This window comes from Sus scrofa, chromosome 7, assembly GCF_054392235.1.
Source record: "Sus scrofa isolate SSC_HxYL_T2T_F1_AM1 chromosome 7, Sscrofa_HxYL_maternal_Yorkshire_Landrace_v2.0, whole genome shotgun sequence".
Classification (NCBI taxonomy): Eukaryota; Metazoa; Chordata; class Mammalia; order Artiodactyla; family Suidae; genus Sus; species Sus scrofa.
In genome coordinates this window covers 4,530,049-4,552,425 of record NC_139389.1, presented here as the reverse complement: position 1 = coordinate 4,552,425, position 22,377 = coordinate 4,530,049, and the positions used below count along the sequence as shown (strand labels likewise).

General features: G+C 52.3%; 1 protein-coding gene across 8 annotated transcripts in view; it reads right to left on the bottom strand.

Annotated features, from left to right (window-relative positions):
* RREB1 (ras responsive element binding protein 1) overlaps positions 1–22,377 on the bottom strand; it is a 175,443-nt gene that overhangs the window by 120,446 nt on the left and 32,620 nt on the right. For 3 of the 8 annotated variants that reach the window (XM_084967313.1, XM_084967310.1, XM_084967319.1), the window contains exon 1: positions 6,413–6,778. The exons of 1 other annotated variant lie outside the window; for it this stretch is intronic. The gene's annotated coding sequence lies outside the window, so the exon portion shown is untranslated. Of the gene's footprint in view, positions 1–5,610; positions 5,747–6,412; positions 6,779–7,086; positions 7,402–22,377 lie in introns of those variants that run through there. 4 more of the 8 variants (XM_084967312.1, XM_005665552.4, XM_084967321.1 and 1 more) reach the window with 3 other exon arrangements.

The window sequence follows — 22,377 nt, the reverse complement described above, 5'->3', positions numbered from 1 at the left end:
CCTTCCAGCTAAGGCAGCAGGCTGCCAGCGCCCCCGCCCCACAGCGACGTACAGACAGGTGTCCCGAACACCGCCCTCTAAGAAGGCTGGGGAACTATCCAAGGATTTTGCAAAAACTTGAGAAAACCAAGTAAGGCAGACTACCAGGGCAAAAACACTACCTGTCAAGCAAGCAGGGGCTAGTTCAAACACTCAGGGGGATAAATGGGGACGGAGGTTACACCACATAACTTAAAACACGAGGGAGAAGTGGCAGCTGACAGCGCCGGAGCTGGTTTCTTCAATAAGTGAAGTGACTCGGAAAGCAGAGCCACCTACCCGAGCAGCGCCCCGATGCCAATGAGGCTGGTCTGTTTTAGAAGCAGATCACTTCTGCAACTTGTATTTACTACGGGGGGGCACGGGGTGGGGGTGGGGGGTAAAATATATGTCATGCCACCTGCGTGCTTTCCCCAACCCCCAATTCTTCTACGAAACCTTCAACTTGCCAACTGCAACACCTCCAGGGCGTGGAAGGAGAGCTTCCTTGCTCTAAGTCCAGATCTCCAACTATGCCCCATGCAATAGAGTGAGAAGGCAGGGCTGCCTGCCTGCGTGACACAGGCCAGGACGCCTGTAACTTTAAAGCAGGCTTTCTCAACCTCCACCTACTGACATTTGGGACTGGACGATCCTTTGTGGTGGAGCCTTCCGGTGCATTGTGGGATGGGCAGCAGCATCCTTGGCCTCTGCCTACTAAAGGCCAGCAGCGCACGCACGCACGCACGCACCCACGCGCACACACACACACCGCCCCAGCGAGGCAATCAAGTGTCTCCAGACACTGCCAAGTGCCCCCGGGGGAAAACCACCAAGCTGAGAACCACTGGTTTAAAAGCGGCAGCCACCTGCCTTTCCCCTAAGATCCATCCCTGATGAAGCAAACGTCATTAAGCATAACTTGTTGGTCTGTCTTCTCAGCACTCGCAGCAAACACAAACTCTGCCCAAGGAAATCCAGAGTGGATACCCACAAAGCTTCCTGAGCTCAAAATATAACCCTTTCTTCCATATATAGATTTTGACTTTCTGGAACATTTATTTTATCCTTACCATGATCCCAAGAGGTAGAAAACGAACTAAAAAAAAAAAAAAAAGTGTATAATCACATTCATCTAGCGTCACACTGCCAATGGCTAGAAAGTTTCTTTTTTAATGGCCTTACATCTTCAAATTCAACCAGAGGATTATTGTGGAAGGGCCTGGTCTCATTTAAACACACACACACACACAAAGATAAACAGGCCCTGTATATTTAATGCTCCATCTTCGGAGGCCAAGCTGACTTTAAAAAGCAGGTGGTGTGCAGAGTCAGGCTGGGGTTGGAACTTCTGGGTCCTAGGCTTGATTTATGACCAGCCACCGGGTGGAGGTTGGCACAGCTGGAAAATGGGTTCATATACTCTCCCAGCCTCGCTGTGCTGCTCTGAGGATAGAATTCGAATCTTTGCTCAAGGCCTTTCCCAAAAACAGGGTGAAGTTACCTTTACCCAGAGTCGGCCCTAAGGAAAAACGAAATCTCCCAAGTACTGAAACTGCCAAAAAGCCTGCAACATTCTTATAACAATCCTGCCCCCAGAGTCTCTGGGAAAGGGGGTGAAAGAGATGAGAAAAAGAGCTAGCCAGGGGAAAAACAAATAGAGCCATTTAAAAGCTTTATCTAATTACCCCCACTGAGACTTTTTCTCTGCAGTCTGGCCCGCTGACAAAGAATGTGGGGCTCTCGACTGGGCTTCCCCCACCCTAATCAGGACCACCCGCCCTCACGGTGTCTGAAAGGCCTCAGGTGAATCCCCAGGAGCAGCCAGTTCCCGGGGGACCTGGGGGACCTGACGGAGGCTTTCAAATTCTATTAGCACTGCTTGCTAGAATCACACTGAACAAATACTCTCCACCCTCTCCCACTCCTTTTGTCTAAAGCACCTATTCACAGGCGGCCACCTTTATTGATGGGCAGACTGGCTCACCTGTACCCGAAGTACCACCAGAAACGAGATGCACCAGTAGCTGGAAGGAACTGCTCCCTGTGCCCTCCTCCCGGGCGTCCCTTCCTCCACCAACCAACGCCAGCTACACCCAGGCAGGGCGACAGGGAAACAGAGCCAGGCACCGTGGCTGATGCCGGCCCCCAGGACAGCCAAGGGAAAGGGTCGGTCACCCTCATGCCCCATCTCCCACTGAAAATTAAAAATAAGTGATGCATTTCAGAAAGCACACTGTATGCCACGGCTCTGACTTTTGACCTCTGATTTACAGAGGGGCCCCCCAGGGTGTGGAAATCACAGGCCGACCCCTGCTTTTTGAAGAAAGGGTCAATGGTTGTTTCTACCTATAAAGCTCTTTCTAAGTCTGAAAGAGAGCTAGGAAACTCACCTAGCCTGTGCCTCCTCCCCCCTGCCTAAGAACCCATGTCACTTCTTAATTATATTTGGATATAAAAAAACATGACTCAATGTTGCCTGTTCCGTAGGTCCGAAGCTCACAGGTAACGTTGAGGCAGGGAAACTTCTGAGCGAAAGGGGGCTTGCCTTTCAACCAATAGCTGACGGTCACCAGCCCCATCATCTCACCAAGAAACTTCAACATCGGTAAAGGGTTGCTTTCCAACAGCTGGTTCCAAAGACACCCTACACCTAAGGTCATTATTTTGAAAGCGGTATGAAGAACTAGGCTGAAATAAACTGAGGTGGGGAGGTGGGGTGAAAAGCAGGCCCCCTATCAAAACCTAATCTAATCTCAGTCAAGGGGGAAGAAGCTACGGTCCTGGTATCAGGAGACGCTATATTACCTTCTTTCTTTTGCTACGATATTGCATTTCAATACAAACCTGTTTGATAAAGAGCAAAATATGACATCACTGTATGGGTTCTGTAGGTTTTCCAAAACAAACCAAACAGCCTGTCACTCATAAACGAAACAGGTGCTGGTAAGCCCACATTTCCTAGGAAAGGGAGGACACCAGAGCGGGGCAGAGCACGAACGTCAATTAAAAGACACTCACAGGGAGTTCCTACTGTGGCTCAGCGGTAACGAACCCGACTCGGATCCATGAGGATGCGGGTTCGATCCCTGGCCTCACTCAGTGAGTTAAGGATCTGGTGTTGCCGTGAGCTGGGATGGAGGTCACAGACTGGCTCGGATCCCTCATTGCTGTGGCTGTGGCGTAGGCTGGCAGCTATAGCTCCGATTGGACCCTTAGCCTGGGAACTTCCATATACCACAGGTGTGGCCCTAAAAAGCAAAAAAAACAAACAAACAAAAAAAAAAAACCAAAAAAAAAAAACACAACAGAAGAGAGGTTATTTCAATATGATAACAAAAACAAAACAAACTTAACATCCTGTTTTCCTAGGTCAAAGGCCATGGAAGATTCAGAAATTAATTAAATCTAGTTAAACAATGTAAAACAGGAGAGGACTCCCTTTCAAAAATGCTTTGGTTAATTTTAGCATCCTTCTGTTTAGCTGCTTAGCAACCCTTATCCTATGACCTTTTAAGCACCACCTACTTTTCAGAAGGATAATGAATAGAAGCATCAAAAGCGTGCACCTCTGACTATGTCCAGCGAGCACGTTTAACCAATTTTTGTAGGACTTAAATTTATATTAATTACGTCACATAAAACCTCCAAAGGGTGGAATTTTTCTTCATTAACCAGAACACTTCCTTTGCTGAAAAAGGGTACATGATGTTAACAACGGAGCATAAGACAGGCAGCAAAAAAAGTTCCAAACTGATCTCAGGAAGTGGACCAGCACAGCAGTTCAAAACTGAGGAGGAGAAATGCAAGCCACAAAATGGCAACTATCTAAGAGGGCCGGGGACAGACAACTGGTAACCAATCAACAACTGTTGTTGGGATGCAGCCTAAGCAGCTTTGCTGTCCTCCTCCCACATTCTGTACCTATGCTGGCTGCAAATGAGACCTCAGGAGGCTGCCTGAAAAAATCGGTAATAAAAGACCCTTCCATCAAAAGGTCACTTGTTTGATGACGTCAATAGTTAGGAATGGATGCACCACCTGTGCCGGCTGAGTCAGACCCACCTTCCCCACCACACAACAAACACCTGTCTGCCATGAGGGCTGAGGCTCTGAATTTCTCAAGAGACAGAAAACGGCATCGAGAAAAACCCAGAGAATGCTATGCCACAAAGCTGTGAATGGCAGCAGCATTTCTCGACAGTCTCACATAACCAGCAAATCTGAACATCCTAACAAACACACAACCTGTTGAGCACTATTTTTAAGAATGATAAAACAGGGCAAGTTCATTAACAACCTAAAATGGACCACAAGGTAAACAATAACTAAATCAAAGGGCTCTCCCTTTCTTTTGTAAAAGGGGTTGGGGGGGGGTGGGAAGGAAGGTGTTTTTTTCACACATTTTAAAACTTGATAAAAGCCATTCAAATGTTTAATTCATCAGTGTAACCAAAGCTCAAAACACATCAAAGCAGGATCCATCACCGGGTACCCAGGAGCTCCCTCCAAAGGGCAAAGGTAAAAGAAAAGAAAAGGAAAAAAAAAAAAAAAAAAAACAAACACTAAAATTAGTGATTCACCTTTGCATAAATTACTTTAAGAATAATTTGAACCCATTCCTTCAAAAGTTCTGTGTGACTCTTGAAGAAAGAAAATACCTAAACGTTTAAAAACAAGAAAGCAAGAGAGAAAAAGAGAAGTTTCAGCCTCTAACTTCAGACTTCCGGGTTACATTACGTCTTAGAACCATACCTGCCTAACTCGAAAAGCATTAGATCTAGAGGATGCTTTTAAGGGCGATGAGGAGAAGAAGGAAAAACCCCCGAAAAACTCAGAAACAAAACAAAAACCATTCTTTTCTTTGCAGTTCCCTTTTCTCCACTTTCCACATCAATTAAACTTATTTCAGAATACACTCGCACGCAGGCACAGACCCCACTGAATATCTAAAACGACCTCAAAAATACGGGATGCACATTAACAGCTCAGACTTTGCAGAAATCATCTCAAGTCTTCCTCTTCAAGACAGAAATACCGCGCTATTTCCAGCATCCCTATCAAACAGGCAAACTTTATTTTCCCTGGCTTTTACATCTAAACTCTACCACAAGAAGGAAGGGGAATTTTTCTGCTGATGAAAACCCTGGGACAGGTTTCTCAGCATACCCCGAAAGTATATTTTTTTATTCACCCTTCTGTCTCTCTCCGCCACCATTAACCCCCCGAAAGAAGCCGAAAACACGCCAAAGTGCCCCGAATGTGTGCTGCTGCTGGCTCTGAAGCCGTGTAGAATTTCGTAATGGAATGTGAACTGCTCGTCCGGATCTGGGCTCACGTTCTATCTTCTAACCAGTAAGGAGCGAGGGAGGGCAAAATCTGCTGAGCAAGGAGAAATACTTTCCTCCTCTTTTATAACCCATCACGGATGCACCGCGGACGCTGGACGCGAGCTGCACGCGGCGCCTGTCAACCCGCCCGTCCTCCGGCCGGTCCCCGCGCCCCTCCTCGCCCCCCCCCCGACCCGACCCCGCCGGGAAAGAGAAGTGGCCCCGCCGAGAAGAGGGCTCGGCCGCCGCGCCCCGCACTCACGCGCCTCCCGGGCCCCGCGGGCGGCGGGGAGCGAGTCCCCACATCCTGGACGCGACCCTCGGTCCCGTCCAGAAAACACGCCGCTTCCAGGGAGGGGGCCGGCGACGGGAAGGACCTCCCCTGCTCCTTAGCAACCATTAAGGTCGCAGTTTCCTAAGAGACCGCGAGCAAGGAGGGGGCGCGGGGGGCCGGGCCGAGACCGGGGTTGGGGGGAGGCCGCACGGGGTCCCCAGCCCCTCGACACTGCCGCCCCCCGCCCCTGCTCGGCGCTGCCGGCCGGGATGGGAGGAGGCAGGGAAGCCCCACAACTTGCGAAAAATTGGTCCAGCGGGCGGCGGACAAAAGTTTCCGAGCGCGCTCCACAGCTGGGCGGCGAAGCGGGCCCCGGCGGCCGGCCCCGCCTCGGATGCTCCCGGCCTCCTTCCTGTGCTCGTGACGGCGCCGGGCGCCGAGGTCCCCCCCCCTTCCCGCGATGCAGGCTCCGCTCCACACCGATAGCTCCCACGAAAACACGTACACGGTCAACGGAAGGGCAAGGAAACAATACGCGCGGACGCGGCCCCCGCCCCGGCCCCTCCTCGCCCGGTCACCCGGGGGCGGTGGTCGGCGTGACCACCAGCCACGAGCTGGGAACGGCCAGGGCGCAGGGCTGCCCGCGGCCCCCCTCCGGGCCGGCGCCGTCCGCCGGGGAGGATCAAAGTCCGCAGAGCAGGGCGCGGCGGATGCTCCCACCGCGCGGCCCCTGCGAGCACCCCCGAGCCAGCACCCCAGGCGGGCACCCCGAGCGGGCACCCCCGGATACCTTGCGGCGGCGGGCGGGCGCCGTCATCTCCGTGCTCCTCGGCCCGAGAGGGACTCGAAAGTATGTAGGAGAAAAGTTTCCCCTCCCACATGGGGGGGAGGATGTCGGGGGAGAGAGGGCGGAAGATGGAGAGCAGCGCTGGGAAGATGTTTCTGGCCCGCGGTGCGCGCACCATCCGAGTCCCGGCGGTGCTGGTTAAAAATAAATTGCTCGGCGGGCGCGGCGGCGCGGGTCGGGCCGGATTCCTGCGCTCGGACGGCTAATATGGATGCGCATCAGATCCTGGCGGCGCGGCGCAGCGGCAGCCCAGGCTGCTCGCTCTGGGAGCTGGTTGGCAGAGCCGGCAGCTCGGGAAGGGGAAAAGGAGCGGAGGAAGGGGAGGAGGAGGAGGAGGAGGGGGAGGAGGAGGAGGAGGAGCGGCCCGGCGCGCAGCCCGAGGGGAGAGGGCTGCCCAGCTCATCCCGGGCCGGCCCCACTGTCCCGAGCGCACGTAGCGCGGCGTGGGGCGCTCGGGTCCACGGCTCCGGGAAACGCTGAGTTTAAAAAGTACAACGCGCACTGCAGACTTCACCCTCCCCATCCCCAAAAGTTCTTTAAAAGGTCGCTCCCGCTCAGCCCCAGACATCTCGCTGCCACCCAAGGACCGCGAGCCCGAACCCGGGGCGCGTACTCACGGCGGGGCAGGGCGCTTGGCTCCCAGGCATGATGCAGTAGGGACCGGTGGGCTTCGGGGAGAGAACGAGGAGAGATGCAAACTTGTTCCGGAAAAGGAATCAAAATGGCGTTTCTGGATGTGCAAAGTTCATCAACTCCGCAGTCACTTCCCCTCCTCCTCTTCTCCCACAGGGAGGGAGGTGGGCGACGAGCTGGCGACCCCGGCGCCCCAGTCGTCGTCCCGGCCCCCGCCTCGGCCCCCCGCCCCGCTTCCTCGCCCGCACGCTCGGAGACTCGCTCTCCCCCTCTCACCCTGATAAGTAGACACATCACGTGTTGCTCCTGCGAGTCTCCTGGGGACGTGTTACAGAGCGGCGGCGGCCGCGGCGGCGGCGTTCGGCCTGGGGGGTGGGGGGGGACCGCGGTACCCGCCGGTCCCCACCGCAGCCCCCGCCCCGATTTTAGCCGGATGACCGCCGTTTCCATCCCGGGATGGATGGAGGTGCAGTCCCCCACCCCACCCCCACCGCAGCCCCAGGTTTGCCCCACGCCCTCCGCAGGCGCCCCGGGCCAAGGGAGGGCCGAGCCGCCGGGGGGTGGGGGGGAGGTCTCGGCGGCCACAGCTGAGCGGGATCCCGACCCGCCCAGCGACCGCCCGCCTGCTACGGTCTTGGACCACCGCGCCCCCCTCCCCTCTAGGCCCTCACTGCGGGCGACTCTCCGCCCCCCGGCTTTCCATCACTTTACTTCGTGGCTGTTTCACTATTTTAACCAAGGAGGGGGAAAGGCAGTGGTGCCTGGGAGGCGCGGAAGGGGCGCCTCGGAGGCCGGGAGGGGGTGCATTGGGGGTGGGGGGGGTCCCTGGCCGGGCGCCGCCCCTCTTCCTCTCGGAAGCCGATGGGTCGGTGATCCCCACCCGCGCGGTTCCCGCTCCACGCGGTCCTGGCCCTGCATCCAGGTGGGACGAGTAGATTGATGGGGCAGCAGATTAAGGAACTGGCGCTTCACCCCGCCCCCAACTTCGGGCCGTTTCTCTCCCGGGGCCCGGTCCTTCTAGCTCTGGGGCTGCTGCCCGGGGAAGCGTGTTCTCAGTACAGCAAATTCAGTACTCGCTCGGCTTTTGTCACCTTCCCGTCCCCACACTCCACAAGTGATGCTTAAGCGGAGGCTACGTTGCCCCCAAGGGGCCGCCACTGTGTCCCCACCCCACAATGGCAGGGCTGATGCTGTGTCATCCACGTCGCCCTCCGGGGCATCAGGGAAGCCACATGCAATATCTCTTTCTCTCAGAGGGCTCCTGTTTCAACTCTGAAAAGCAGGGGCCCTCCTCCGAGCTGCTCTCCATCTCCGCGGCTCCAGCCACCACGCTGAGCCCTGGCCGGGGCGGCCCAAGTTATCACCGAGCGCAGAGACACCAGGCCTGGGCTGTGCTTCCTCCATAAAGCAGCTGACATGTTTCCAACTGTTAATACTTTTCCTACCGAGCTTCTGAAAGGGGCCTGTTGTCAGCCTTTGGAACATCTTCTGACAGATAAGGGTGACTGTGGTTGTGCAAAACAAACGCCACACACTCCCCAAATTCTAAAGATGACTCTCAGCTCTGGCGGCGGAGAAGACTGCTGCGGCAAGAGGCGTTTGAGACTTGTTAAACAGGACGGTGTTATACATACAGAGAGCTGGCTACTATCTATTTACTGTGACCTTTGACCCTGTTCCACGCCAGCTCCTCTGAATGCACTTGCACACCATACACAATTGTAAGCCCAATCACGGGCCTTTAATTTGCAGCACTCAGTGGAACTCTGGTTTTCAGGGCTGCAGACAGAAGTGTCTACCTAGGAATGGTCTGAATGGATGGGTTCTGGCCAAGAAAGAACTCTCTAGAACCACGCAAAAGCAGTTTGGACCCTTACCTCCTGACTTGAGATAATCAGCTGTGCAAGAGGGAACGGATTCAGCTGGCTGTGTCTCTGACGTCCAGAGTCATCAAAATGAAGTTTTCAGAACCTGTTGTGTTTCCCAGGGTCTGCTGTTTACTGAGGAAAACCCAACCCAGAGAAACTTCAGCAGTTGCATTTTTCTGAGCCTCCCCCCGGCCCCCACCCCACGGCCCTATTCAGGAGTCACCTTTCCTGGTCTCCCCGTTCCGTGGTAGGTTTTGAGTAGGAACCGTAGCAAAGTTGGGATTTTGCTGGTAATTTAGTTTATTCCATAAGATACATTTGAACCTGCAAATGTCCATGGATTTTCAGGAAAAAATCCCCTTTATAATGTCACCTCTGTCATACTGGCAACTGAAAAGAGAGAAGATAGTCTAAAGTAACTTTGGAAAGTTGAATTCTGGAAGTTCCCGCTGTGGCTCAGCAGGTTACACACCTGACTAGTATCCATGAGGGTGCAGGTTTGATTCCTGGCCTCGCTCAGTGGGTTAAAGACCCAGTGTTGCCGTGAGCTGTGGCGGAGGTCACAGACTTGGCTTGGATCCCATGTTGCTGTGGCTGTGGCAGAGGCTGCAGCTGATTTGACCCCTAGCCTGGGAACTTCCATATGCTGCAGGTGTGGCCCCAAGAGGCAAAAAAAAAAAAAAAAATCTAATGATACTGAGCTCTCTGTTCAACTTCTCTAGCTCATTCATAAACTTGGAAGTCAAATGGCCCATCCAAAGGTCTGTTCATATTATGTATAAATATCATTGATCCAACAAATATCTATTGAACATCTAATAGGTAAAAAGACACATGCTATTAAAACCACAATGAGATGCCACTTCACACCCACTAGGACAGCTGTAACTAAAAAGACAGATAAGGAGTTCCCACTGTGGCACAATGGGTTAAGAATCCAACAGCTCAGGTCTCTACAGAGGTGGCGCAGGTTCGATCCTCCACCCAGTGCAGTGGGTTAAAGGATCTGGCATTGCCATAGCTGTGGCTAGGACTCAATCCCTGGCCCAGGAACTTCCATATGTTGTGGGGTAGCCAAAAAGGAAAAAAAAAAAATTATAAAAGGACAGATAATAATAAGTGTCATTTAAGAAGTAGAGAAATGGAACCCTCGCACAGTGCTAGTGGGAAGGTAAAGGGCTACAGCCACGTTTTATTGTTTTTTGGTTTTTTTTTTTTTGGCCATGCCCACAGTACGCAGCCCCAGGGACTGAACTGGTGCCACAGCAGCAGCCCAAACCACAGCAATGACAATGCCAGATCCATAGCCTGCTGAGCCACCACGGAACTCCATATAGCCACTTTTAAAAACAGCTTGGCAGCTCCTCAAAATGTCAAGCATAGAGTTACTATCTGACTCAGCCATTCCATTCCTAGGGCATACACAAAAAATGAAAACATATGTCCATACGGGAACTTGTATGAGATTGTTCATAAGAGCATTCTCTATAATAGCTAAAAAGTAGAAACAACCCAAATACCCATCAATTGATGAGTGGATAAACAAAATTTGGCACATGCAAACATGGAATATTATACAACCGTAAAAAGGAATGAAGGTCATACTACAACATGGATCAACTGTGATATGCCAGACTCAAAAGGTCAAATATTATTCTGATTCTGTTTATATGAAATATCCAGAACAGGCAAATCTATAGAGCCAGAAAGTAGATGGTTACTTAGGTCTGGGGGTTTGAGGATTTGGAGGGACTCAGAGATTGATTGCTAATTTGTATGAGATTTCTTTTTGGGGTGATAAAAATGTTCTAAAATTGAAGTGATGATTGAACAACTCTGAATATACCAAAGCCATCAAACTGTATGCTTTTATTTTTTATTTTACATTTATTTTTTTTTTTAGGGCTGCTAGTGCAGCATGCGGAGGTTCCCAGACTAGGAGTTGAATCAGCGCTGCTGCTGCCGGCCTACACCACAGCCACAGAAATACTGAATCTGAGATGTGTCTGCGACCTACACTGCAGCTCACGGCAACACCAGATCCTTAACCCAGGAAGGATCAAACCTGCATTCTCATGGATACTAGTTGGGCTCATTTCTGCTAAGCCATGACAGGAACTCCTGAACTGTATGCATTTACTTATTTATTTATTTATTTATTTATTTATTTATTTATTTTTGTCTTTTTGCCTTTTCTAGGGCCACTCCCGGGGCATATGGAGATTCCCAGGCTAGGGGTCTAATCGGAGCTGGAGTTGCCGGCCTACGCCAGAGCCACAGCAACTGAGGATCCGAGCCGAGTCTGCGACCTACACCACATCTCACAGCAACGGTGGATCCTTAACCCACTGAGCAAGGCCAGGGATTGAACCTGCAACCTCATGGTTCCTAGTCAGATTTGTTAACCACTGCGCCACGATGGGAACTCCTGAACTGTATGCTTTTATGGGGTGAATTTATAGTATGTAAGTTACATCTCAGTGAAGTTTATATACATATATGTGTACATATATACAAAATTGATTACAGTGATGATAGAATAACACACTCCCACACGCACATACACATGCATATGGTCGTGCTAGGTTCTATAGTGGAGAAGTGATACAAAAAACGAATAATTTCTGGGAGTTCCTGTTCTGGCTTAGTGGTAACAAACCCGACTAGGATCCATGAGGCCTCACTCAGTGGGTTAAGGATCTGGCGTTGCTGTGGCTGTGGTGTAGGCCAGCAGCTGTAGCTCGGATTGGACCCCTAGCCCAGGAACCTCCATGTGCCTCAGGTGCGGCCCTAAAAAGCCAAGGCAAACAAACAAAAAAAGAACAATTGGGGAAAGCCCCAGGGAAGAGAAAGTGATGGGGCTGAACCATGGAGAAAGGCCAGAAATTCCCTAGGTGGAGACTGGGATTAGAAACAGCAGATGCAGGAGTTCCCGACGACGCGGGAACTGGGCTGTGCTGCAGGTTGCGGCTCTGATCCCGCGTTGCTGTGGCTCTGGCGTAGGCCGGTGGCCACAGCTCCGATTAGACCCCTAGCCTGGGAACCTCCATATGCCGCGGGAGCAGCCCGAGAAATGGCAAAAGAAAAAGAAAAAAAAAGAAACAGCAGATGCCAAGACACAGTTGCCCCAAGTTATGGGCCCTGTTCAGAGACCAGGAAGGATTCTAGCGTGGCTGGATCATAGCACACACAGGACCATCAGATGATGGGACTGAAAGGTCAACAGACTAAGGCTGTACCTCCAAGAACTCTCACCACTACCCATGGAAAATCAAAGGGACGAGGGCCTGATCTGGGGGGTGTGGGTGGGTGTCGGTCATATGGCTGGAGAACAGGTGATCAGGAGCCACTTCAGAGCAAGAACTGACGGAAAAGAGCTGGGGGACCAGGAGTGGGAGGTGAAGAGGGGAGGTGAAGAAGGGAGGGCTGAGATGACGCCTGGGGCCTAGCCAGGTGATGGAGAGAACAAATGACAGTCGGGGTAGGGGCCCATTGGAGGTTAAGGGGACAGAGCAGGCGACCTTGAGCTGGAGGTAGAAATAATGGAAAACACAGAGCTAGGTGATGGGAGGGACGAAGCAAAAAGGGATCTGGATGTTGGAGAAAGACCCCAGAATGGGGTGACACACTCCCCCGAATCGCAGGGGACACATGGGTGTCCTCTGGGGAGAGGAGGGGATGGGGTGCTCCAAGCTGGGGGACAGTGAGCGGTAAGCACGGCGGGGGGGGGGGGGGCACAGAGGCGCAAAATAAGGTCAGTTTCCTGAAAGTCAGCTTCCTGAACTGCAAATGCCTCCGTCTGTGGCTGGAGCAGAGGGAGGAGGGGAGACAGATGGGGGGAGGGGGGGAGCCGGAGAGGCCGCCCGGGAGCTCTTGCACACCTTGCAGCTGACCTGCACCTTATCCAGTGCTGAGGCCCCTACACGGTTTAACGAGGAGGTAGATGGACCGTGGAGAGGGTCTAGAAGACTTGGGATCAGAAGGCCAGGTAAGAATTAATAGAAGAACCCAGAAAGAACAAGAACCCGGTCAGCCGCTGGCTGTAGAGGCAGAGACGAATGGATTGGCTGGAGACATAATTCGGACACAGATGCAATGGAACTCGGCTGATTTGATGTGGGAGAAAAGGAAAAAGGTCCCTCTGGAGCACTGACCATGGGGCGTGCTGTCCAAAGCCCGGAAACCACTCCAGCGTCGGCAGAGTGACAAATGATGGCACAAGCGTTTAAGGGGAAAGGGGGACAGACAGAGGGACTAGAGGTGGGAGACGCTGAAGAAGACAGACTCCCCTGGGCTTGATTCCAACCGGCCGTGGAGCAAGAAGAAAGCGACCTGAAGAAGGCTGCTTCCTGGGTCTCAGTTGGGGAACCTGGATGGGTGGTGGGGAGTGGGGGATGGAGCGTGAAGATGGGAGGAGGCTGGGAGGAGGAGAAAGGCGTGGACGGACACCTGAGGACCAGAAAGGATGGGAAGTCAAGGCTGGAGCCCGGGGAAGGCCTGCGAGGAGACGGTGGCAGCAGACGAGGGCAAGACAAGCACTCTTACTACTTTCGTCTCAAGGCAGAACAGCCAAGGAGGCGGGGCTGCCGAGGAAAAAGGTGGTCGGTGGTGCGAAAATACAGAGAGGTCAAGGCAGGTGGCTGAAAAGGAGGTGAGATCTCGGAAAGGAAACCATTCGAGAGTGGAAGTCAGGGGCCAGAAAGCCAAGGGTTAAGGAGTGACTGGAAGAAAAGGAAGTGAAGGCCTAAGGCACAAAAGCAGGGGGAGAAAGAGAAGTAATGACAGCGACAGAATAGCAGCTAATTTGTATGGAACACCTACTATTGCCAGGTGCTGTCTTCAGGGCCCGTGTGAGATCTCCCGCTTAATGCCCTCTGCCCTCCAGGTTGGCAGGTGCCCTTATCGCCCCCATCCTACAACCCCAGGGAGACCCAGGGTCCCGGGGCTGGCAGGGCTGGCTGGGATCTGGCAGTGCTGAGCTGCACCCCAGGACACCCGCTTTCATTGCTGCCCTCACCCCCCTTGTTAGTCCACAGCGAATTAAATAGTTTGCTAATAAAAAAATACCTCCTTGAGGGTCTTGACTAATCTGAATAAAATGCTCTTGACGGGAGTTTGGCAGAAGGGCCATTATTGTTTGAGCTGTTGATTAACATGGATTTAATCGGAAAGATACGCGAATGGACAGCTTTCCAGCTGTGTTGCTAATCTGGCTTGTACCCTCCTCACCGAAACCTTTCTGTTCGCCATGGACATCCATGTATGTCAGCAGGAAAGGAACGAGGACACAGGGAGAGAGGATACACATTTATGAAATAGAACAGAGCTTTTTTTTTTTTCTTTTTGTCTTTTTTAGGGCTGCACCCATGGCATAGAGAGGTTCCCAGGCTAGGGGTCCAATCAGAGCTACAGCTGCCAGCCTACACCAGAGCCACAGCCACGCCAGATCCGAGCCACGTCTGTGACCTACACCACAGCTCATGGCAACGCCGGATCCTCGACCCACTGAGCGAGGCCAGGGATCGAACCCGCAACCTAATGGTTCCTAGTCGGATTTGTTTCCGCTGCTCCACAACGGGAACTCCAGAACATAGCTTTTGAAGGAAGATGTGTGTGTGTGTGTGTGTGTGTGTCTGTCTGTCTGTCTGTCTGTCTGTCTGTCTATGGCAGAGGAGAAATGGGAGAGAGATCAGCCTTGGGGAAAAAGAGGGATTATTCATATCCTGTGACAGGAAGGGAGGGGACAAGCCTCTTAGAAACACACGGAGGAAAAAGTCACATCGTGGGAACTCACATCCAGCAGCCTCGGCTCTGGGCAAGCAGCAGAGCAGCCGGGCAAGCCGAGCAGCCGGGGCCGAGGCTTCGAGAAGGAACCAGGAATTGGTGGGAGCGGAGTTCAGCTGTTTGAGCCTCAGTGCCACGGAGCCACGGAGGGGCGAAGCCATATGGTAGGGATTACTGACAGTTGGAAGTCGAAAGGAACAAAACCCATCGGCAGGGAGATGACACCGGAAGGGGCCTGGGGCTGCGAGCCCGGGGAGGGGCCTGCGAATGAGGAAGCAAAGCCGGTTCCGCGACCAGGCGGGGGAGGGGCCGCAGGGGGGGTGAGGGTGGGCGCCCCCGATGGGGCCTCGGGGGAGACAGAGCAGAGATGACACGCGAGACCCCCAGCACGCGGTGAGGGGACGGAAAACAATGACGACAGGCCAGGATCCTCGACGTGGGGCGGGAAGGGGCTTAGGAGGAAGGTGAAGCTGTCACTGGCCCAGGCGTGAAGGGCGATCTGGGGAGGCGGATGCAGGGAGGCAGGTGTGAACACACGGCACCGATGTCTTGGGAGGTCCCCCAATTTGCTGGTGGAAGTCCGGGCCCCGGTACCTAAGGATGCGCCTGCATCTGGAGGGCGGGCCTTTACAGAGGTCAGGAGGTGAGACGAGGTCATGGCCGTGGGGCTCTAATCCAGTAAGACTGGTTTCCTTATAAGAGGAGGAGTTCAGGAGGTGACACAGAGGGACTACCCACCGGGGAGAGGGCGGCCTCAGAAGCGGCCAACCTGCCAGCACCTCCATCCCCAACTTGGCCACCTGAACCGTGAGAGAGACCTTTCAGCTGCTGAAGCCCCGGCTGTGGGACGTGGTGGCTGCAGCTCTGAGCTGACAAACAGGACGGTGGCACATGCGACGGCGAGCTGGCATGGAGGACCGTAGAAGGCACAGCACAGACTCCACGGCCTCCCGTGACCTGGGAGAACCAGCCTCCTTGAGGAGAGGCCTTTGGAGGAAGGGTGTCTCCAAGGACAAAGGACACTTCCATTGGGGCGCGGAGGGAGGGGAAGGGCTGGGGAGAAGCGGGGGACACACAGCCTCAGGGACCCACAAAGAGGGATGGGCCTGGTCCTGGCTGGTGCTTCTCCACCCACTCTTAGCCCAGGGACGGCACCGCACAGGCCCTTGCAAAGTATGCAGAGGAGGAAGAGGTGTGATGAAGGGTGACAATGGGCCGGAGATGGTGGGGGGACATCGCAGAAAGTTCTGGAGGAAGGTCTGCCCAGGACTGGCAAGCAGAGCAGAAGGCCCAGAGGGACGGTGACATGTCATTTCCAGTGTCCAAAGCCCCTTAGTCACGCAGCCCATTAAACACCTGCTTCAGACGAGCGTGCAGAGTCCCAGGGAGGGGCTCCCTTTACACAACTCCTGGGGTCCTCCAAACATTATCACCTGAGCTATCCAAAGACCTTGGGGGCTGCATTATTCCTGGCGTTGGACAGTTTTCCCTTTACACGTTAACCTTTTTCTTTTTCTTTTTAGGGCCGCACCTGTGGCATATGGAAGTTCCCAGGCTAGGGGTCGAATTGGAGCTGCAGCCACCGGCCTACACCACAGCCACAGCAACACCAGATCCAAGTTGCATCTGCCACCTACGCTGCAACTTGGGGCAACGCCGGATCCTTAACCCACTAAGCGAGGCCAGAGATCAAACCCACGACCTCATGGATACAAGTTGGGTTCTTCAACACTGAGCCACAATAGGAACTCACAGTTTAACCATGTGGAGCAGAAAGGTGGTTTGCTGTTTTTGCTTTTTAGGCCCGACGCATATGGAAATTTCCAGGCTAGGGGTCTAACTGGAGCTGCAGCTGCTGGCCTACACCACAGCTCACAGCAGTGCTGGATCCCCGATCCACTGAGCAAAGCCAAGGATCAAACCCTCATCCTCATGGATACTAGTCAAATTTGTTTCCACTGAAATGCACTGGAATTCCCAAAGATAAGTGGTTTTTTTTGTTTTTTGTCTTTTTTGTTTGTTTTTTGTCTTTTCTAGGGCTGCACCTGCAGCATATGGAGGTTCCCAGGCTAGGGGTCTAATTGGAGCTGTAGCCGAAGGCCTACACCACAGCCACAGCAATGCCAGATCTGAGCCGCGTCTGTGACCTACACCACAGCTCACGGCAACGCCGGATCCTTAACCCACTGGGCAAGGCCAGGGATCGAACCCACAACCTCATGTTCCTAGTCGGATTCGTTAACCACCGAGCCACGACAGGAACGCCTAAAGATAACTTTCTATAAACAAGATTTCTACTAGGCCACATCTTCAAGAAACTATTCGTCTAAATAGGTAGTTGGAATTCCCTGGTGGCTCAGTGGGTTAAGGAGCCATCTGCCACTGTCGCTGCGGAGGCTTGGGTCACTGCTGTGGCCCAGGTTGATTCCCGGTGGTGGAACTCACACACGCCAAGGGCCCAGCCCTCTACCCCACCCCCAAAGGTATGGACGAGCCATTGGCTAGCACGCCCTAGGCCTCCACAGTAAATTCCAGTGCGAGCGCGCCATCTGCGTTTCGTTGTTTTTCCTCCTTCACTGCCTGGCTGTGTCTTGTCACATCTCTCTGAACTCCGTGTGCCTGCCAATGGCAACCTCCTCTTCCCTTTCTAATTGATCGTTTCTAATCTGCAGTGGTCAGGAAGCTGGATGACCAAGACTGCTAGAAATGTGTCGAAAGTAAGTGTGACGGCCAGCGTCTTCTCTTGCTGCCCAGAAGCCCACAGTTGCTGATGTCCTGAGTCTCAGCTGGGTTTTAGACTGGTGCATTGCTAGCATAGTTCTCAACTATTAAAGTGGTTTCAAAGATATCTGCCTATCAGGGAAGGTTACGTAACTCTTCGAAGCCAACCTGCCCTCTATGACATCAGTTTATTGCCTGCAGAATGTTTTGGCGGGGGGCGCAGCATGCAGCAACTTCGCGTGGGATCTCAGTTCCCAGACCAGAGGTTGAACTCGGGCTGCAGCAGCGAAAGCACCAAATCCTAACTACGAGACCACCAAGGAACTCCCCTGCATGTAGAATTTTTAGATGATTTAATGTCACCCATCACAGAAAGGGCCAGTCACCCCTCATCTGCCTTCAGACCAGATGGCGGATATTGTGAGAAAACTGCTCGATTCTCACTGGTGGATGATTCTTTCTTTCCATAAAAGGCTTGTGCTTAGAATTCAACATTTAGTTCAACTCTTTCTTCATGAACCAGAGTATAAATAAGTGAAAGAAAAAAAAAAAACTTCTTCAGGAAGTAGTATGTCTTTGTGGGTTCCCTTGAGGACGGAGAGGGGCAAGGTGCAATTTCTGGAGCTTCTGTTCAGCAGACCCAAGCGGTCCCGTCGGTGGAGCCCACTGACAGTGCTCTAGTTTTCCCAATAACTCCGGCCACTGGTCCTCCTGCTCCCAGATGAGGTCCCCCTGTTCCCAGGTCAAAGGACCAGACTAGAGTTTTCAACTATAAAAAGGGAGCGAGAGGCCGCAGTAGGAGTGCCCACTGGGTTAAGCATCCAGCGTTGCTGCGGCTGTGGTGTCGGCCGCAGCTGCGGCCTGGACTCCATCCCTGGCCCAGGGAACTTCCACGGACTGTGGGTGCAGCCAAAAAAGAACAACAACAAAAAAGAAGCTGCAGTCAATCACACACCCAGATGGCGATGAAAGAGGCTGATGGACGTCAGCACCACACAACCACGTGTCTCTGCTCGTGGACAGGAAACTCTTCTCAGAAAGAAAGAAAGTCACATCCAGTGCCTGGTGTCATTCCACAGCGAATCGGGCCTGCGGGTGATTTTACCCAGTGCCTCTGACTCCTCCAAGGCAATGGATGCAGCAATGTCAGGCACTTCACCATCGGCACAGCTCAGCTCAGTGCTGGAGTCTCTGCTCACATGGTAAGAGGTTCTCGTGTGTGGGGCTGGCTTGATGTTACTTCTTCATGCTGCTAAAGGCACCTGACACTCTTTTACTCATTCATTCAACCAGTGATTGGTGGGCACTGGTGACACAACAGTCTACAAAGCACACAAGACGCCTGCCTGTCCTTGTGGGTCTTACAGGCTGAAGTTATTTTTTTTTTTTGTCTTTTTGCCATTTTCTTGGGCCACTCCCGCGGCATATGGAGGACGTTCCCAGGCTAGGGGTTGAATCAGAGCTGTAGCTGCCGGCCTACGCCACAGCCACAGCAACATGGGATCTGAGCCACATCTGCGACCTACACCACAGCTCACGGCAACGCCGGCTCCTTAACCCATTGAGCAAGGCCAGGGATCGAACCCGCTACCTCGTGGTTCCTACTTGGATTCGTTAAGCACTGAGCCACAATGGGAACTCCTGAAGTTACATTTTAAACAAAACGTCATGAAACCTATAAAAGCGACACTACCAGGTGGCCTCCTCCCACAGGACCTCTTATAATAAACCCGGAGTGTGCCTCTGTTGTAGGTTCAATTGCGTCTCCCCAAATCTGTATGTTGAGGTCCCCACCCCAGTACCTTAAAAAGTGACAGTATTTGGAGAGACCTTTTCGGAGGTAATTACGGTAAAATAAGCTCGTAGGGGTGGGGCCATCATCCAACACGACTGGAGTCCTTCTGAGGAGCGATTAGGTCACAGACACACACAGAGGGAAGGCCCGGCGAGGACACAGGGAAAAGTGGTCTCCGAAGAAACCAATGATGCCAGCGGCTCCAGCCCCCGCCCCGGACCTCCGGCCTCCAGGGCTGTCAGGGAATATGTTTCTGCTGCTGAAGCCACCCCCCCCCCCAACCCCAGCCTGGGGGACCTTGTTAGCCGACAAATGCAGCTTCCAGAGCCTCAACCTTATCTGCCCACGTGCAGGGAGTGCCTGCAGGCCAGAACCATGGGGTCAGAACCAGAAGTGAGGATGCTGGGATGTGGGTGCCTACGGGAGCACACAGCATAGTGAGGGGACCGCCCAGGAACAGGACTAGCAGCGTTACCGGAAGACACAGTGGTCAGAGTCCTGAAAGTAAGGCCACTGGAGGCAATCTGTCGAAGAGGCCATACGAAAACCATCCTATGTCCATGAAACAAATATGTCACACCTATTACAATGACCCCAGATTGGGGTTGGTAGATGCAAACTATTGCATTTAGAAGAGACGGCAGGAGTTCCCACTGTGGCTCAGGGGTAACGAACCCGACCAGTATCCATGAGGATGCAGGTTCGATGTCTGGCCTTGCTCACGGGGTTAAGGAACTGGCGTTGCCGTGAGCAGCCATGTAGGCTGCAGAGTGGCTTGGATCCTGAGTTGCTGTGGCTGTGCTGGAGGGCCATAGCTGCAGCTCCAATGCGACCCTTAGCCTGGGAACTTCAATATGCTGCAGGTGCGGCCCTAAAAGGGGGGGGGGGAAGAATGGAGGGGCAATGAGGTCCTACTGTACCACACAGGGAACTACATCTAATCTCTTGGGATAGAACATGATGGAAGATAGCATGAGAAAAAGAACGTCTATCTGCGTATGACAGGGTCACTTTGCTACACAGCAGGAATGGGCACGGCACTGTAAATCAACCATACCTGAACACAAAATCAATAAAGTGATCCCAGAGAAGAATACTTAATTTCATGTGAAAAGTGCATGCTATATTTTGAAGTGAAAAAAGCTGGCTACAAATGGATAATCCTGTTTTTAAAACATCACCAAAATGTTATACTCATGTATAAATAAAAAAAGAAGAGAAGGACATGAAAAAGTTAAACAGTGGTTATTTGTAGGCAGTGGGGTTATGAGGGATTTTATCTTTTACCATTCCACTTATCTCTAGTTTCCCATTTTTGTCCAATAATGCAATGATTTTGCTATATGCAAAAAAAATAGTTTCATTAAATCCAATACATCAAGTGACTCCTTTTTTTTTTTTTTTTTTTTTTAATCTCTTGTCCTTTTAGGGCCACACCCGTGCCACATGGAGGTTCCCAGGCTAGGGGTCGAATCAGAGCCGAAGCCGTTGGCCTACACCAGGGTCACAGCAACACAAGATCTGAGCCACGCCTGCAACCTACACCACAGCTCACAGCCACGCCAGATCCTTAACCCACCGAGCAAGGCCAGGCATCGAACCCGCAACCTCATGGTTCCCAGTCAGATTCGTTTCCGACGTGCCACGACGGGAACTCCTCAAGTAACTACCTTTACTGTCACTATCTTTTTTTTTTCTTTTTTTGAGGGGGGCTGTGGCATGTGGCATGCAAAAGTCCCCAGACCCAAACCACAGCAGCGACAAAACCAGGTTCTTAAACTGCTGAGCCACCAGGGAACTCCTAATGACACTCTTTAATATCTCTATCACAGTCAGAGATGTGAAGCAATTATCTACATATTGTGACAGACAATGCAGGCAACTCAAATTTTAAACATGTGTGTTCTCTCCACATCAAATCCATTCCTCTCCTGACAATTCATCTCTACATCACAGCTGTATGAGTTCTGCCTCTTTCCTCCGGCTTACAGCTGTATCATCGTGCATCATGTTTTATTCCTAAATAGAAACCCAAGTTTCAGGCTTCACCTAAAAGAAGAGATTTCCCTTCTTCTCCAGTTTCTCGGGAATTGGACTTTAGCGTTTTATTTTTGGAGGCTTTTTTTTTTTTTTTTTTTTGTATTTCTGGGGCCGCTCCCGTGGCATATGGAGGTTCCCAGGCTAGGGGTCTAATTGGAGCTGTAGCCGCCAGCCTACACCACAGCCACAGCAATGCGGGATCCACTGAGCGAGGCCAGGAATTGAACCCACAACCTCATGGTTCCTAGTCAGATTCGTTCACCACTGAGCTAGGACAGGAACTCCAGGAATTGGACTTTATAAAGCAAAACAATGGCTGCAAATATACTTGGAAGTGGTAGTAAAGACATGGGCTGGGCCATGAGACAGCCCTGGGTGCCATCCTGGCTCCAACACTTACTGGCTGTCACTGGTACAGGTGTTCAACTCTGGCCAATTTCAGTTCCTTCAGCTATGTGACAGATGTAATACCCACCTGGGCACTGCCATGAGGATTAGAAAAAATGACTTGCATAAAGCATTCAAAAAAGGTATTTGGGGGGGTTCCCATCGTGGCTCAGTGGTTAACAAATCCAACTAGGAACCATGAGGTTGCGGGTTTGATCCCTGGCCTTCCTCAGCGGGTTAAGGATCCAGCGTTGCCATGAGCTGTGGTGTAGGTCAAAGACACGGCTCGGATCCCGAGTTGCTGTGGCTCTGGCGTAGGCCGGTGGCTACAGCTCCAATTAGACCCCTAGCCTGGAAACCTCTGTATGCCTTGGGTGCAGCCCTCAAAAGACAAAAAAAGACCAAAAAAAAAAAAAAAAAAAAGGCAGAAGATCTAAACAGAATTCTTCAAAGAGGACATACCAATGGCCAAAAAACACATGAAAAGATGTTCAGCATCACTAATTATTAGAGAAATGCAAATCAAAACCTCTATGAGGTACCACCTTACATCGGCCAGGATGGCCATCATCAAAAAAGTCTACAAACTCTGTTTAGCACTGGGAGCTATGTCTAGTCCCTTATGAAGGAGAATGATAACGTGAGAAAAAAGAATGTATACATGTATGTGTAACTGGGTC